Raw genomic sequence first — 16,399 nt, 5'->3', positions numbered from 1 at the left:
TGTGCTTTTCCCTCTTTAATACATTCCAAAAACAATCAGGAAATGAGAAAATTATTTTCATGACTCTCTAATCACTGTATTTTTGTTTGTCAAATCAAAGAAAGCAATCTGCACTGTTTTTCTGCACCAGCTATAAAAGATCTGAAATCAGGGGCGCCTGGGTGGCAGGGTTGGTTAAGTATCAGACTTTGGCTCAGGTCATGACCTCGCCATTTGTGAGTTCCAGTCCCAAGTTGGGCTCTGTGCTGACAGCTCGGAGCCTGGAGCCTGCTTCGGATTCTCTGTGTCTCCCTCTCTCTCTCTCTCTGCCCCTCCCCTACCTGAACTCTGTCTCTACCAAAAATAAACATTAAAAAAATAATAAGAGATCTGAGATCAAAACTATATTTTAGGTATAAAGTCTCCAAAAAATGTTCAGAAAAGTAAATGATCTGTTTCTTTAAAAAATAACCTATGATAATACATTTTTCATTTATCTTTTCAAATTTTTGGAGGGTATTTTTTGTCCCTAGAATCTGAAATATAACATATCATGGAAAACCTTCTTTACGTTATTTTGTTACAGACCTCTGTGAAGATAATGTTAGATGTTCAAACAGATACAAATGAAAATATCAGTATTTTGAACATAACACATGTTTATCTTCCCTTCATGTAACACTTCAAAGCAAGTATTACTGAACAAATGACTCTTCTGGTAGGTTCTCCCTCAAACAGTGACTCAGGGATCCAGCTACCTTCTATTTAGTGCCTTCAATATGTGACTTTAAATATGGCTGTGGTATTTGGGCTTCTTCCACTTAGTTGTAAAAAGAAAAAGTACCATTGATCACATGGGCATATTTTCAAGGGCCAGATCTGCACAGAGCAAACGTAACTTCCACCCACATTCAGTTGGCCAGGATTCATTCACATGGCCACATCTAACTGTAAAGAGACTGGGAGAGGGAGTATAATTTTGTCACCAGTGGGGAAAAGGTACAAGTTTAATTTACTATTTACTATTTACTAAATTTACTATTAATTTTTAAACTATGTGCACTAATGCTGTTCTTTAGAAGAAATGGCCAATTTTCTTGCTTTTGCATCCAAAAAATGCTGAGTGCAGATCTGATTCCACAAATGAAAACCAGGCAAGAGACCTAACAGAAGAAGGCATGGGTGTTTGTATTATTGGCCCTTTAAAAGGGAGATTCACAGGGATTCCCAAGGGCATAGGTTAAAGTTGAAACACACATGGGGCGCCTGGGTGGCTCAGTCGGTTGAGCGCCGACTTCGGCTCAGGTCACGATCTCGCGGTCCGTGAGTTCGAGCCCCGCATCGGGCCCCTGTGCTGACAGCTCAGAGCCCGGAGCCTGTTTAAATTCTGTGTCTCCCTCTCTCTGACCCTCCCCCATTCATGCTCTGTCTCTCTCTGTCTCAAAAATAAATAAACGTTAAAAAATAAAAATAAAAAAAAAATAAAGTTGAAACACACAGCTTCTGGATTGGAAGTTCTTTTTTTTTTTTTTTCTTTTTTTTACATTTATTTATTTTTGAGAGACAGAGCATGAGCAGGGGAGGGGCAAAGAGAGGAGACACAGAATCTGAAGCAGGCTCCAGGCTCCGAGCTGTCAGCACAGAGCCCGATGCGGGGCTCGAACTCACGGACCGTGAGATCGTGACCTGAGCCGAAGTCGGACACTCAACCGACTGAGCCACCCAGGCACCCCTGGACTGGAAGTTCTTTTGAGGTCCCTCTTACAAATCAGTCCCCATTCAAACTCTCTCCTGGCTTGAGACCATGCTGATCTGTAAGACTCTGGCAGATTACTTCCGGCCTGTTGTTAACTACTGTAAAATTTGGGATTGCAAGTAACTTGTTCTGGAAGTGTTCCACAAGACGAGCAAACATTTCTAATAAATTTTAATTTGATAAACAAGCACTGTCTTGCAATACAAGTAGTATGTGATGCCAAATGTCACGTGATCACAACTGAGCCAATGGTTCATGAAATTCGCTTTGATATATGAGTGCTTTGGATTACAAGCAGGTTTCCAGAATGAATTATGCTCGCAAATTTTTACTGTACTTGGAAGCTTTAGGCTGAGAGATCTTATCCATTCACCTCTGCTCCCTGGGCAATGTATATAGGGTAGAAGGAGTTGATCAGGATATACTAGCCGCTCTCACTGCCAATGGTGCTTCAACTTGAAAATATCCCTGTTAGGCAGCTAGAGGAGCACATACTGCAGACATCTCCACATCCCCAGATATCTGGGTGCACATTCAGCAATGTTCTGGGAAAAGCTGAACTATGTGAACCCAGACAATGACACTCAGAACTCAAGAATTGTGCCAAGTAGGAGTAACTGTATAAGGAATAAATGGTAGCATGCCTGCTCCTCTCCTTTATCTTCCAGAAAATCTGTTCACTGTCAATAATGCAGCATAACATAATTAGAGTGGTTGGAAATTTTTTTTTAATTTTTAACGTTTATTTATTTTTGAGACAGAGAGAAACAGAGCATGAACGGGGGAGGGTCAGAGAGAGAGGGAGACACAATCCAAAACAGGCTCCAGGCTCCAAGCTGTCAGCACAGAGCCTGACATGGGGCTCGAACTCATGGAGTGTGAGATCATGACCTGAGCTGAAGTCAGACGCCTAACCAACTGAGCCATCCAGGCACCTCTAGAGTGGTTGGAATTTTCAGTTAGACTGTCTTGGGTTTGAATCTTCATTGCTTGGTAACTGTGTGGCCTTGGATAAATTATTTAATATTTCTAAAGTTCATTGTCCTCATTGAAAAGTGTGAACAATAAAAAATGATAAATCTGCATTATTATAGAATAGTTGATATTATACACATTATGATCAGATAAATTTACAATCAGTTGAAAAATGGGAATAACAATTTGGACCCTTTGAGGTGTCCTTTGTTGGTGTCACCGGTATTCCTGCTCTGGTCCTCCAAACGAAATTTAGGCACTTTAGTCTCCCAAGGGGCTTTAGGGACTGAAAGAGGTTGATGGTGATTTTTGCCAATATTCTTAACCTCAGAACTGTGATTGTGTTCTTTAGTTCTTTTTTTTTTAATTTTTTTTAATGTCTATTTATTTTTGAGAGAGAGAGAGAGACAGAGTATAAGTGGGGGAGGGGCAGAGAAAGAGGGAGACACAGAATCTGAAGCAGGCTCCAGGCTCCGAGCTGTCAGCACAGAGCCCGACACGGGGCTCGAACCCATGAACCGTGAGATCATGACCTGAGCTGAAGTGCGACGCTTAACCCACTGAGTCACCCGGGCACCCCTGTGTTCTTTAGTTTCTAAAATTCATCAGTCTGTCCTGCCCATGTCTTGCCCATAAACAAAAGTGTCTACGAGGCAACCGTGTGTCAGGCATGGAGAAACCCTCACTACAACTACGTGTAGGAGTTGTTACTGATGAGAAAATACAGACTTAGGTTAAATAATTCTCCTTACAGTTCAAATGGTTCAAAATACTACCTGAAATTGAATCCAGGTCTTTCTGACTTTAAAATTAGCATAATCTTGGGGTGCCTGGGTGGCTTGGTCGGTTAAGCGTCTGACTTTGGCTCAGGTCACGATCTCACAGTCCGTGAGTTCGAGCCCCATGTCGGGCTCTGTGCTGACAGCTCAGAGCCTGAAGCCCGTTTCAGATTCCGTGTCTCCCTCTCTCTGACCCTTCCCTGCTCATGCTCTGTCTCTCCCTGTCTCAAAAATAAATAAAACATTAAAAAAAAAATTAGCATAATCTTGCCCATTTTTCTGAGACAGAAAGCACAGTTAGAAGCCAATCTCCTAGACTGTAGCTGACATAGCATGTTTGAACACAGGCATCTTGTTCGATGTGAGCTGCAGCCTTGGAGTCACGACAAGGATGGATCCAAAGTTTAGAACCACTGACTGTCCTTGACATGGGTGTTACTGTGCCTGGTTCTTCCAGTTTATCATCAGTCGTTAATATGCTCCAGGTGTGGCAAAATAAAAGCCTAATGATGCCTCTCCTCTTGATGTCACTAAGAGGGCCAAAAGCATCACCACTGCACAATCTTCCAAGCTAGATGGATCACTGTGTCCCCACTCTGCATCCCCCTTATGCAAGTCCCATCTGAAACAGAAGTCTGATAAAATCTTTAAATGAATCTGAAAGGGCAAGTTACTCATTCATCATACTCCGCTCCTTCCAGCCTCAGAAAGACAAATTCTTAGCTTAGGACAGACAAAGATGGCCATCTAGGTAGAGGGCTGTATGGCATTCTCACCATATGAGGATCCTTTGGGGGAAGTATGTTCAGCTGCCACACAGAAAATGTCAGCAAACCATTCCGTTGTGAGTTTCTCAGCCCCCTGGGATCCCATATCTACTACCTAATCGTAAAACCCACTCATTCTTGGGCAGCATTTTGCAAAGTTTTCTCTCACCCAGAATCTCATTGGAGCTGCAATGAGGAATGATTTTCAGATCAAAGTGGGAAGTGATATCTTCAAGGACACTCATCCAGGCTGTGGCGAGAGGCAGAGATAGGACTCACAGCCAGTTCTGAATGTATAACTAGTGTTCTTTTGCCATATTGAATCTGTCTAAGCTACACCTTGTCACCAGTCACGCGAGATTGATGAAAACCCTCAACACTAATACGGCTTTCGAAGAAACTTTTATTTTTCAATCTATTTCTTTTTTAAAAGTGAGCAAGCTCATTGATGCTTATCCTGGTGGATCAGCATCAGAAAGAAGAGAGTTCAGCACAGTCAGAAAATGAGGAAGAGAAAGAAAAATGTATCTGGCCATTTATGCACCATCTACAAGGTAACTAATATTACTTCCTAAATTGCCCTGTCAATTTGTGGAAACAGGGATGCTATCAAGTCCATGTATAAATGAATAAAGCAGAACCCCAAGAGATGAAGTGACCCATCCAGTGCACAGCAAGTGAAGCTAGGAGTTGAGCCCAGGTGTGCTGATAGAGACTCTTAATACCTGGCAGAACTGAGTTAATGTCATGCTTCCTCCCCTCCCAGATGACTGTGGCAATCAGGAGAGGTCAAGTGCCCACAAATCACGCTTGCCTTGCTCCCTCTCTACCTCATGCCCCAACCCCCTTCTCCTTATCCTCCTACAGCATTTATCTAGATAATGAGCAAATCTTCTGTAACCAGCATGAGTACATTCGAGACCCCAATGATTCCCCCTCAGTTATACTGAGATATAACTGACATATAACATTGTATCAGTTTACAGTATACAAGATAATGATTTGACATGTGTTTATATCGTGAAATGATTACTAAATTTAACTAACATCCACCACCTTATATGGTTACAATTTTTTTTCTTCTGATGAGCGCTTTTAAGATCTACTCTCTAAGCAACTTTTAAATATGATAGAGTATTGGTAACTATAGTCATCATGCTGTGCATTACATTCCCAGAACTGATTATCTTCTAACTAGAAGTTTGTGCCTTTTGGCCACCTTCACCACCCCCTTACCCATCCCCGCCCCTGCCTCTGGCACCCACCAATCTGTTGCATACTTTTATGCCCTTCGTCTGTATTTACTCATTTGACACACTAATCCTTGAAAAATACCATTATTGTCCCCCACATTAAAGATGAGGAAACTAGAGAACGTAGTGTTTATGTCATTTACAAAAGTTCCACTAACAGTGGATAGCAGAGCTGGGATTCAACCCTCAAACTCTGGCTCCAGAAACACATTCCTTAACCACTAAAATACATGGTGCAAACCATCAGGACAAGTCGGGGCAGAGTCCAAAACAATAAAATGAGATGTTTTGAAGAATAACCACTAACTTTCCCATAGGACCTTGCATATGTTTTCCCACACAGTCTTCCAATGTATATTTCCTCACATGCAGCAAGGAACATGGCGGGGGGGGGGGGGGGGAGGCAGTATGAGGTTCTGAGATGAGAAGGGTTTTGCCCAAGAGCCACAGCTGGTGAGAAGAGTCAAATGTGATCTCAGGACAGACTAGGGCCTATTATTTTCTTATCCATTTCACAGAGGACAATAGTAAATAGAGGCCAGGATTAAATGTGTAATAGTATCCCACCTCAAGTGAGCCCAGCTAAGCATGTTGCAGGTGTTTGGTGTTTAAAATGTAAGAAGTTCTAGAAGTGCCTTCTCTTTGTACTGAATGTAAAGAGCCTAAATGTCCAAAAACTGATGAATGGATAAGGAAGACGCGGAATGTACACACAATGGGATACTACTCAGCGACCGAAAAGAATGAAATCTTGCCATGTGCAACAACGTGGATGGAACCAGAGTGTATGATGCTGAATAAAATAAGTCAGGCAGAGAATGATAAATATGATACGATTTCACTCATACGTGGAATTTAAGAAACACAACAGATGAACCTAGGGGAAGGGAAGGAAAAATAAGATAAAACCAGAGAGGGAAGCAAACCATCAGGGACTCTTAAATACAGAGAACAAACTGGGGGTTGCTATAGGGGAGGTGGTGGTGGGGGGGATGGGTTTAATGGGTGATGGGCATTAAGTAGGGCACTTGTTGGGATAAGCGCTGGGTGTTACATGTAAGTGATGAATCACTAGGTTCTCCTTCTGAAACCAATACTACACTGTGTGTTAACTAACTTGAATTTAAATAAATAAATTAAAAATAAAATAAAATAAAATAAAATAAAAGTAACTGTTCATAGCCAGTCTTGGAATCTCGCTTCCAGGAAGTTTACTTCTAAATATCTTTTATTTTTAATGTTTATTTATTTTTGAGAGAGAGAGCGTGAACAGGGGAGGAGCACAGAGAGAAGGAGACACAGAATCCAAAGCAGGCTACAGGCTCCCCATGTTTTGAGTCATTTCCACATTCATCTGATTTCCATCCAGTAAAAAAATAAAAACAATAGTGTTTGGACTAGAAGTGTATTTACTAAAATTAAAAAAACACAGTGGCCAAGTGCATGGCATAAAAGTAAGTGCTCAAAGATTGTCATACAAAGTTCTAGGCCATAATTTCTCATTTCTTTGCCAACATGTGTCATTACTCTGGCTCCGGTCGATAAAAGACTGCCTCTTAAAAAAAAAAAAAAAAAAAAAAGACTGCCTCTTACACATTTTGTCATATCTGTAATACTTGACATTCTTTGAGAATTAACACCTGCTTCTCCCTTCTCTTAGCGCTAGGAAAATATTTTGTATTTATGGATTCAAGCTCTAAACGGATCTGCCAAGACAGAGGAGACTAAGGCTGGAGGTTTCGGGTAGTTCATTACAAAGTCTAATTGTTGGTCAGATACACTTGCTGCAGGGGAAAAAAGAAAACATGTAATTAGTGAAAAGAAAGTTTGTGTGTGGTGTGGTGTAAAGGCAACTTCCCTAGCAGACCCAGGTTATTAGATTTATTATTATTATTATTATTATTAAATCTCTTATTTAAAACTTAAACTTCTGTGGGTCTCAGGTGATTTATCTACTTGATGTTGGCTGCATATGAGAAAATAGGAGGCATGGTCCAATTGCTCTCTGAAGTTATTTCTCTATCTGGGATCCTATGAGAACGGTCTAGAAGAAATTTGTTTTTGGGCAGGCAGAGGGTACCCCTCTGTTCCTATTTGCTCTTCAGCTCCCTTGAAAAGGAAAATTGAACTATGTGTAGTAAGACCAACCATAGGATAGTCAAAGGATACAAGGTATCCTACAAGGTAGGGCCTTAAAAAGCTCCACAGCCTTGGAGATCTTCATTCTTCACCTGGGACGGCTGGAGTTCTAACGGATTCCCCATGAATCTCAGTCCCACCTTCTCATGCCTTATGTCTAATCCCCTGTTTTGAATTGTGTCCACATTCATCTGATTTTTGTCAAACTGCCTCTCACCTGACTGCTTTCTTGTGACCTTCCCCCTCAAGTCTGATGGGTAGCTGGAAGGTCACCTCTCAGTGACTCCAGGGGTCCCAGTTCATGGTCTTCCTCCTTCAGCACTTCACGGAGACCCAGGAATCAGCCATCCTGGTCCTGGCCCAGAATCCCATGGCCAGCTTGCTTGAATAGGGTATCAGGAAGTTAGCTCCAAGGGATGGAGATGAAATTTGGCTTCTTATAGTCCAAACACTTAGAACGATCCTCTGATTATTCCAGGAAGGTTGTTGGGAAAAGTCTGTCTGGGAAAAGTCACTTTTCTCTCGGCTCATCATAAACTAATCACCTCTCTGAATCTTCCTCCACAATGAATTTATTTTCTGACTCAACAAACTTTGTTCACTCTGTCCTTTGCCATCCACCCTAACCACCAGCACTCTGGCTGCCACTCCCAGAGAGTGGATCCTGAACACGTTGCGCCACGCAGACAGTGCTCATTGTCATGTGATCATGCCATAGCTCGTATGATTCTACCTGGAGAAAAATGTCAAGTGAGCATCTGCTTTTACTGAATGTTTTCCATGAAATAAATTATTGATGTGTATAGCAAAGAAAGTTCCTGATGGTGGAGGTGGGGGGAGAAAATTTGGATAGCAGAACTCTAGGATCCTTGAGAAAACAGGAACCAAAAGCCCAACCCCATTCATCCCCAGATTCAGTTATTAAAACTTGGTAATTGTCTTAGTGTGGTGCTTGAGACAAGGCACGTCAGCCCAAGGATGGCAAGAAGTCTTACAAACAAAACTGTTAATGAGATACAAATGTCTCTTTTTGGTTTAAATTAGCCTACTTATACACATATGCCAATTATATGTACAAACTTACTTCGGAGTAAGAAGAGGATGATGTAGGTCTAAAAACGTACATTTCACATTACTAGGATCATTATGAATTAGAATTTATTTTGCTTCACTTATACATCTGTGTCTTTGTTTTCAAATGGGCAGGACATCAAAGTGTTCTTTCTTTTATTTCTAATTTCCTGTGCCTTCTTCCCAGCAGGAGGTCCTGGAAGGGAGCGGTGGTCTCTGAGTCAGTATTTGACCTACATGCAGTAGATGGCAGTATAACACCAAACTTCCACACCTTTAGTTCTGGACGCGTCAGTCAATAGGCCAAACAAGACTCCAGAGCTGAGGGCTTGGACCACAGAGAAGGAATGTCGTCTAAAATCTTTATTCTTTCTTTGTTTTAGCTTGATCCAGTCCAGCAGTGGATAATAAATTACCAAAGAGAAGCCATTGAAGGCCTACAGGAAGAAATGAAGATCATAGAGTAAGGAAGTAACCCCTGCTGCTTATACTCTACACTCAAACTAACTTGCTTCTTCTCCCTTTTTGGGTAAAGGTTGGAGGGAGCCATCAAAAAGGCATAGCCTATGGGGCACTCATGTACATCTTTCAATTGTTTCCTTTTCTTTCTTTTTTTTTATGTTTTTATTTATTTTGAGAGAGAAACCACGAGCAGGGGAGGGGCAGAGAGAGAAAGGAAGAGGGAGACTCCCAAGCAGGCTCCCCAAGTCAGTGCAGAGACCGCCGTGGGGCTTGAACTCCTAAACCATGAGATAGTGACCTGAGCCAAAATCAAGAGTCCGATGCTTGACAGACTGAGCCACCCAGGCACCCCTCGGTCATTTTCTTAACTGTGAATGTGCCTTACCGTAGTTTCAATCTGAAACTTGAAAAACATGTCAGAAATATAATGACTGAGAATGGCAACAATATTATCCTCATTCAAAAGATTTTGCGGGACACCTGGGTGGCTCAGTTGGTTAAGCATCTGGCTCTTGATTTCGGCTTAGGTCAGGATCTCACAGTTCATGAGTTTGAGCTGCACATCAGGCTGACAGCACGGAGCCTGCTTGGGATTCTCTCTCTCCTTCTCTCTCTGCTCCTCCCCTGCTCGTGCACACACACATACTCTCTCAAAAATAAATAAATAAACTTAAAAAAGAAGATTTTGCATTCTAGGATGACAACTGCCTTCAAAGCCAATTTACAAAGTAGCAAGTTGGCGTCTGGGTGGCTAAGTTGATTGAATGTCTGACTCTTGATTTTAGCTCAGGCCATGATCCCAGGGTTGTGGGGTTGAGCCCCACATCAGGCTCCACACTAAGGATGGAACCTGCTTAAGATTCTCTCTATCCTTCTGCCCCTCTCCCCCGCTCACGCACGCTCTCTCGCTCGATCTAAAATTTAAAAAAAAGTTTTGGGGTGCCTGGCTGGCTCAATCAGTTAAGAATCCGACTCTTGAGCTTAGAGTCGTGATCTCAAGGTTCATGGATCAAGCCCTGCATTGGGCTGTGCACTGACCGTGCAGAGCCTACTTGGGATTTTCTCTCTCCCCCTTTCTCTGCCCTTCTTCCACTCACATGTTCTCTAAATAAATAAATAAATAAATAAAGTTTAAAAATATATTTAAAAAAACAAAGTAGCAAGAATATCAAAGTCATTGACCTTCAGTCATACGCTTCATCTGAAAATGTTTAATGCAAGCTGATTACCACCTCATTGACCACATGACCCTAAGAACTTCCAGTGGTTACATTTAGAATACAGGTGTTTATTTCACAAACTACATCCAAGTTAATACCATCCTCAGAGCATTCAAAATTAAATATTTTTGTTTTCTAAAACAAGAAGTAAGTTTCCATTCACTAACTTTTTAGACCTTCTTATCTGTTTATGTATAAGCATGAATTCCCATGCATATATATCTATATGATGTCTCTTATGCGCAATTATTATGACTAAAAGCAATAGTCCCTGTAAGAACTGGGAGTAAATAATAAAAGCAGTTAAAATTAATCTTAAATTAAAATTTAAAAAATTATATTTAAAGCATTGTGCAATGTTTCACTCAAAAATTAAGGGACATTTTAAATTGTTTTGAAAAATATATTGTCCTTAATAACAATTGGGGAGCTGGAGGGAGTATGACAAGTTTCAAAAAAAATAAAAGTAATCTGAAAAATAAGGCATAAGTCAATACATTTGAGGACCAAATACATAATGGTCAAGATTAGAAGTATAAACTGCTTAAACTTCCTTTCTAAAAGAAAAAAAAAAATCATTGATTGGTTTACAGCACCAATCTCATTATTAGTTTGCATAGGGGGAAAAGCCTAAAATCAAGTTATACTACATGTTTAGTACCAAACCAGTATTATAAGAAAAGATGGGCAAAGTTGGAGCAAGAAAACACAATGGAAGAAAGTATTTAGAGGTGGCAATATTAATACAAATGAGATATTAATAATGATTAATATCAATATTGATCTCCATGAGAATTGAATGAATTAAATTTGCGAAAGAAGATCACTATACCTAGGAAACAAATAGAATCTATAATTAAAAAGCTATGGAGCTAAAATTCAAATAATATAAAACATTAAGCAAAAGTTTTTAGCAATATATACAAATGTGAACAGAAACATGATGGTAGCATTGAAATGTTAGCACGTTGTCTATAAAACAATGTAGAAAAATAATAAGGACAAGAAGATTTAAAAGTAAATTATTGGTTAAGACTCTCGAGCACTATAACTTCTTTCAAATATTTATAAATCATTCACAAAAATCATCATATATTAAACTACAAAGAAGGACACCTGGGTGGCTCAGACGGTTAAGCATACGACTTTGGCTCAAGTCATGATCTCGCAGTTTGTGAGTTCAAGCCCTGCATTGGGCTCTGTGCTGACAGCTCAGAGCCTGGATCTGCTTCACATTCTGTCTCCCACTCTCTCTGCCCCTCCCCTGCTCACGCTTTGTCTGTCTCTCTGTCTCAAAAAAAAAAAAAAAAAAAAAATTACCCACTGAGGTCAACTCACAGCCTAAACAAACATATGAATTGAAAACAGACCCACCTCACATATTAAAGTCAAAAAAAAATTCTAAATAACATTAACACACTGTATAAAGAATACAAGGGGCGCCTGGGTGGCTCGGTCGGTTAAGCATCCGACTTTGGCTCAGGTCATGATCCCATGGTCTGTGGGTTCGAGCCCCGCGTCGGGCTCTGTGCTGACAGCTCAGAGCCTGGAGCCTGTTTCAGATTCTGTGTCTCCCTCTCTCTGTGACCCTCCCCCGTTCATGCTCTGTCTCTCTCTGTCTCAAAAATAAATAAACGTTAAAAAAAAAAATTAAAAAAAAAAAAGAATACAAGCTAGCATTTATTGAATGTTCACTCTCTGCATCAGGGACAGAGCTAAACACATTACAGGAAGTATTTTTATCTTCTCAACAACGCTGTCAAGCTCTTAAACAATAAACAACACCTTATTCTCTACTGCATAACCTTAGATAATAATATTTATTGAGCACCTACTGTGTGCAAGAGCAGCAGATAATAGAAGCTATTAAGCAGCAGAACTATGATTCAGAGCCAACCAGTATTTTCCCAATTCTATATGCTGTCCAATGTGACATCACGTTAATAATCTAATTCATCATGATTAAGAAGAATATCATGGAAATATAGAGATGATTTTATACTAGAAAATATATTTATATAATGTGTTATTTATCACACCAGAGCTTGTTAAGTGGTAGTTTCTTAAGGATTAGTTGCAATGTGGAGTCTAAAACTAAAACAATAAAGTTCAAAAAGTCTATTACAAAAAACCCATCAATCTGACTTGCTCTTTGAATAGATCTCTTTGACCCAGGCATAATTTTGTAATATATGCATCATTTTCATTTTCCAAATGAAAATATCTGTTCACTAAGATATTCTGACATTACAAATCTATATATATTTCAATTATTATAACCAAGTAATTTATTTGTTAATATCACCATTGTTGTCATCACAAAAGTCTTTTAAGTATTGAAAAGTTGTCAAGTTTGCAGTGATAGGTTTTCCAAAATTTTAATTTTCTTTTTTTTTTAAGTTTACTTATTTATTTTGAGAGAGAGAGAGAGAGAGAGAGAGGGAGAATCCCAAGTAGGCTGCACGTTGTCAGCACAGAGCCAGACATGGTGCTTGAAGTCACAAACCATGAAATCATGACCCAAGCCGAAATCCAGAGCCAGATGTTCATCCGACTGAGCCACCCAGCTGCCCCCCCCCCCAATTTTAATTTTCTATTGAAAGCTCAAATGCTATCATTGGAAACGAATGGTTTTCTTTAAGTAACAAATTCACTTTGTAAGTATCTTGAGAAAGTGTTTGTCAAATGCCTAAGTCTGAGTAACCATGCTTTGTCTGTCTGTCATTCTTTCAAATGAAAACGGATTCTGCGAAGAGTGGCTAGTTTAGCTCACAACTCTAACAATCATATAAATGGTTTTCCTCAAAACGATCATCTTGCATGCAGCAGAAGTGCTTGTCACTCAGAATATTAAAAGACTATCACAGAGAATATTCAAAAGATGTGTACTCACAAGTCAAGATTTAATCATTATTATTATTAATTATTAATAAAATTAATAACCTTTTTATTTCATCAAGGACATTATTAAGTGAAACTGGCTTTATTTGTTGCTCCAAGTATATTACAGTGAAAAATATAATAATTACTGGTACATTTTGGTGACACTGCCTTGATTGACACTTGGGCATTAGCAGTTTTATTCACTGTTGGTGTTACACCATTAGTGCAAATTGTTAATGTGGTAAACAAAGTAAATAATGTTTGGATGTTATTACCAAAGTATTTTTGATTTCCTGGATCCCCTTAAAGTATCTTGGGGACCTCTAGGGGCCCACAGGCCACACTTTAAAAAAATTTTTTTAATGTGTATTTCTTTTTGAGAGAGAGAGAGAGAGAGAGGCAGAGTGTGAGCTGGGGAGGGGTAGACAGAGAAGGAGACGCAGGATCTGAAGCAGGCTCCAGGATCTCAGCTGTCAGCACAGAGCCTGATGTGGGGCTCGAACTCACAAACCGTGAGATCATGACCTGAGCCAAAGTCGGACGCTTAACCGACTGACCCACCCAGGTTTCCCAGGCCACAGACCACACTTTGAGAACTGCAAGTCTAATGAATTTCCTTGCACCTGCTCTGGTCAGGCTACTCTCTTGCTTTAAATCCTGAAGTCGCTTTCCTTGGTTCCTAAGATAAAGTCTAACATCTTTAACATAGTCTATTGTTGGACTTCTTTTCATTTCTCCAGCGTCATGACAAGCCATACTTTCCATCTGTTGGTACAGTCCACCTACTCTGGTGTTTTGCGCTCTTTCTGAAGTACCAGCCCCTTTCCTGCTGGAGGGCCACTCCCTCCCTATGCAGCTCCTTTTAACTTCCCTGTGATATTTTGCCCTCCATGTGATACTTACCAAACACCTGCTCATCTTTCCAGTCTCATACTTCATATTACTTCCCTGGGGAAAACTGAAGGTAGTATAAATGAGCTACCCATGAAACTCACTGCCAGAACATCTTTTCTTTCTGTGTAGCCCAGATCCCAAATGTAAATACCTAATTACATTACAACTACTTCTTTATTTATTTAAAAAAAATTTTTAACATTTATTTATTTTTGAGAGATGACAGAACATGAGCAGGGGAGGGGCAGAGAGAGAGGGAGACACAGAATCCGAAGCAGGCTTCAGGCTCCCAGCTATCAGCACAGAGCCTGATGTGGGGCTTGAACTCACAAACCATGAGATCATGACCTGAGCCGAAGTCGGACGCTTAACCGACTGAGCCACCCAGGTGCCCCACAACTACTTCTTTAATGGCTATGTCCTTCGCTCTAATGTAAGTTCCAGAAGGACAGACACTACATACCCATAATTAAGACTCTATCCCCAAGGCCAATAAATGAATGAATGAACTGCACCACATATTTTTATGTTTAGTGTGCAGAATTAGAACCTCAGAGAAATTTAAAAAAAGAAGAGAAATGTCTTAAATTTAATAAGTAAAAAAACTCACATTTTTATTAAAGATGAAAATGTAAAAATACTTCTATATAAAAATAGAACATACGAGTGCAAATTCCATAAAAGTGAATAATAAATTAATATAAGTAAATATATACATAAACATTTTATAAAATGAGGTTCAGCCCCAGGCCACCAGTTACATTTTCTCCAATTCTGAAACTAGCTGGGCATAGACGTGTTTAACATTACTGATAAAAATACGCCAACTATGATTCGAATTATTTTATAACTGAAGCAAAAAATAACAGTTTTGGAAATAAATGAACAATTAAGAGTCTGAGCTAGGACATTAGTCACTGAAAACCAGGTTCCTGTTAATTCCTGAGTTTTCTTACGAGCTTGTAAATGAAGAGAAAGCGACTCCTGATTTCCAGTCTGACAATTTCCCAGGCGCAGTCACTGTATCCCTGGTCCTCCAGGTAGACGCGGATGTCCTGGAAGTACCTCTTGATGGCCAGGGCAGGGCCGTGCATCCCCGGGGCGCGCTCTCCCTCGCCCGTGGCCTGCACCAGGCAGGCGTCCAGGGCTTCCAGCTGCCGGTGGAGGCCAGAGCGGAGTCCGTGCAGCGGCGCGGGGCTCCAGGCCTCCGAGGAGCGCTCCGTGTGCAACAGGTTGAAGGTCTGCTGGAGCAGCTCCCGCAGGACGGCGGCAGTCTGGGCCTTCCGGAACTCCCCGCCCTCCAGCTGCTCCCCGGGGGAATTTGAAGTCAGTCCTGTACTTCAGACGGGAAAGAGAGATCGTCACCACTTGGTTGAGAGCTGTGAAGCTCTCCTGCTTTCCCAAGTCAAAGCTCTGAGGCAGGCCACAGCTAATGGAGGTCAGGGGGTGGGACAAGATCAACACTAGTGCCATCAGCAAAGAAATTGAAAAAGCCATTGGTAAGTTTCAAGACGTCCTTCTGGTTGAGATGGGAGATGATGAGCTTTTGTCCAGCTTCTCTGAAAATCCTCCATCTATGTGTCTCTTAAATATTAAGCATAAGAGTTTTCATTTTCTAAATTTCCCACAGAATTTTGTTCTTCTCCATTTTGGGCTTTCCTTTCTTTTGAAGGGTCTGAAGTTGACATCAGTTTCAACTCTTTCTGTGTTGTTACAATTGAAGAAAAACTTATTCACTAAAAAAGTAGAAGTTCTAAGTCAATGGAATGTTTATTATCGTAATAAAAACCAACTTTGAACTAATGATAGAGCTATCTGGATCTTTCTTCCTGATGTTAAGAACAACTTCTAAGGAAGCTTTACCAAGGCTTTCTTTTAAAATCTTCTTTCTCCCCTCTCCTCCAGATGGCCCTCTTAGAAGTATTGGTCAGGTGTGAAAGATAACCTGATTTGCATATGCATGGATGTCACCCTATTCTCTGCTGCAAAATATGTAGTTTGCCAAATTTGGTGTTATTTACTCTGCTTCACTGAGAAGACTACTGAGCATTTCTTCTGTGCCAATTATTACCGTGAGCTCAAGCTATACTAACATGATTAAACCTCCAGTCTTGCCCACAAGCGTAAAGAGTAACCATTGCTACCTTAAAGGTGTTCAAGTTGTTAGAAAGTGTGTTTGCTGCTTTGTGGCAGGCCTCTTTGTGTTAGCCCAGACCATTGT

This window comes from Panthera onca, chromosome D4 (assembly GCF_046562875.1).
Source record: "Panthera onca isolate mPanOnc1 chromosome D4, mPanOnc1 haplotype 2, whole genome shotgun sequence".
Lineage (NCBI taxonomy): Eukaryota > Metazoa > Chordata > Mammalia > Carnivora > Felidae > Panthera > Panthera onca.
Note: the sequence above shows the minus strand (reverse complement) of the source record.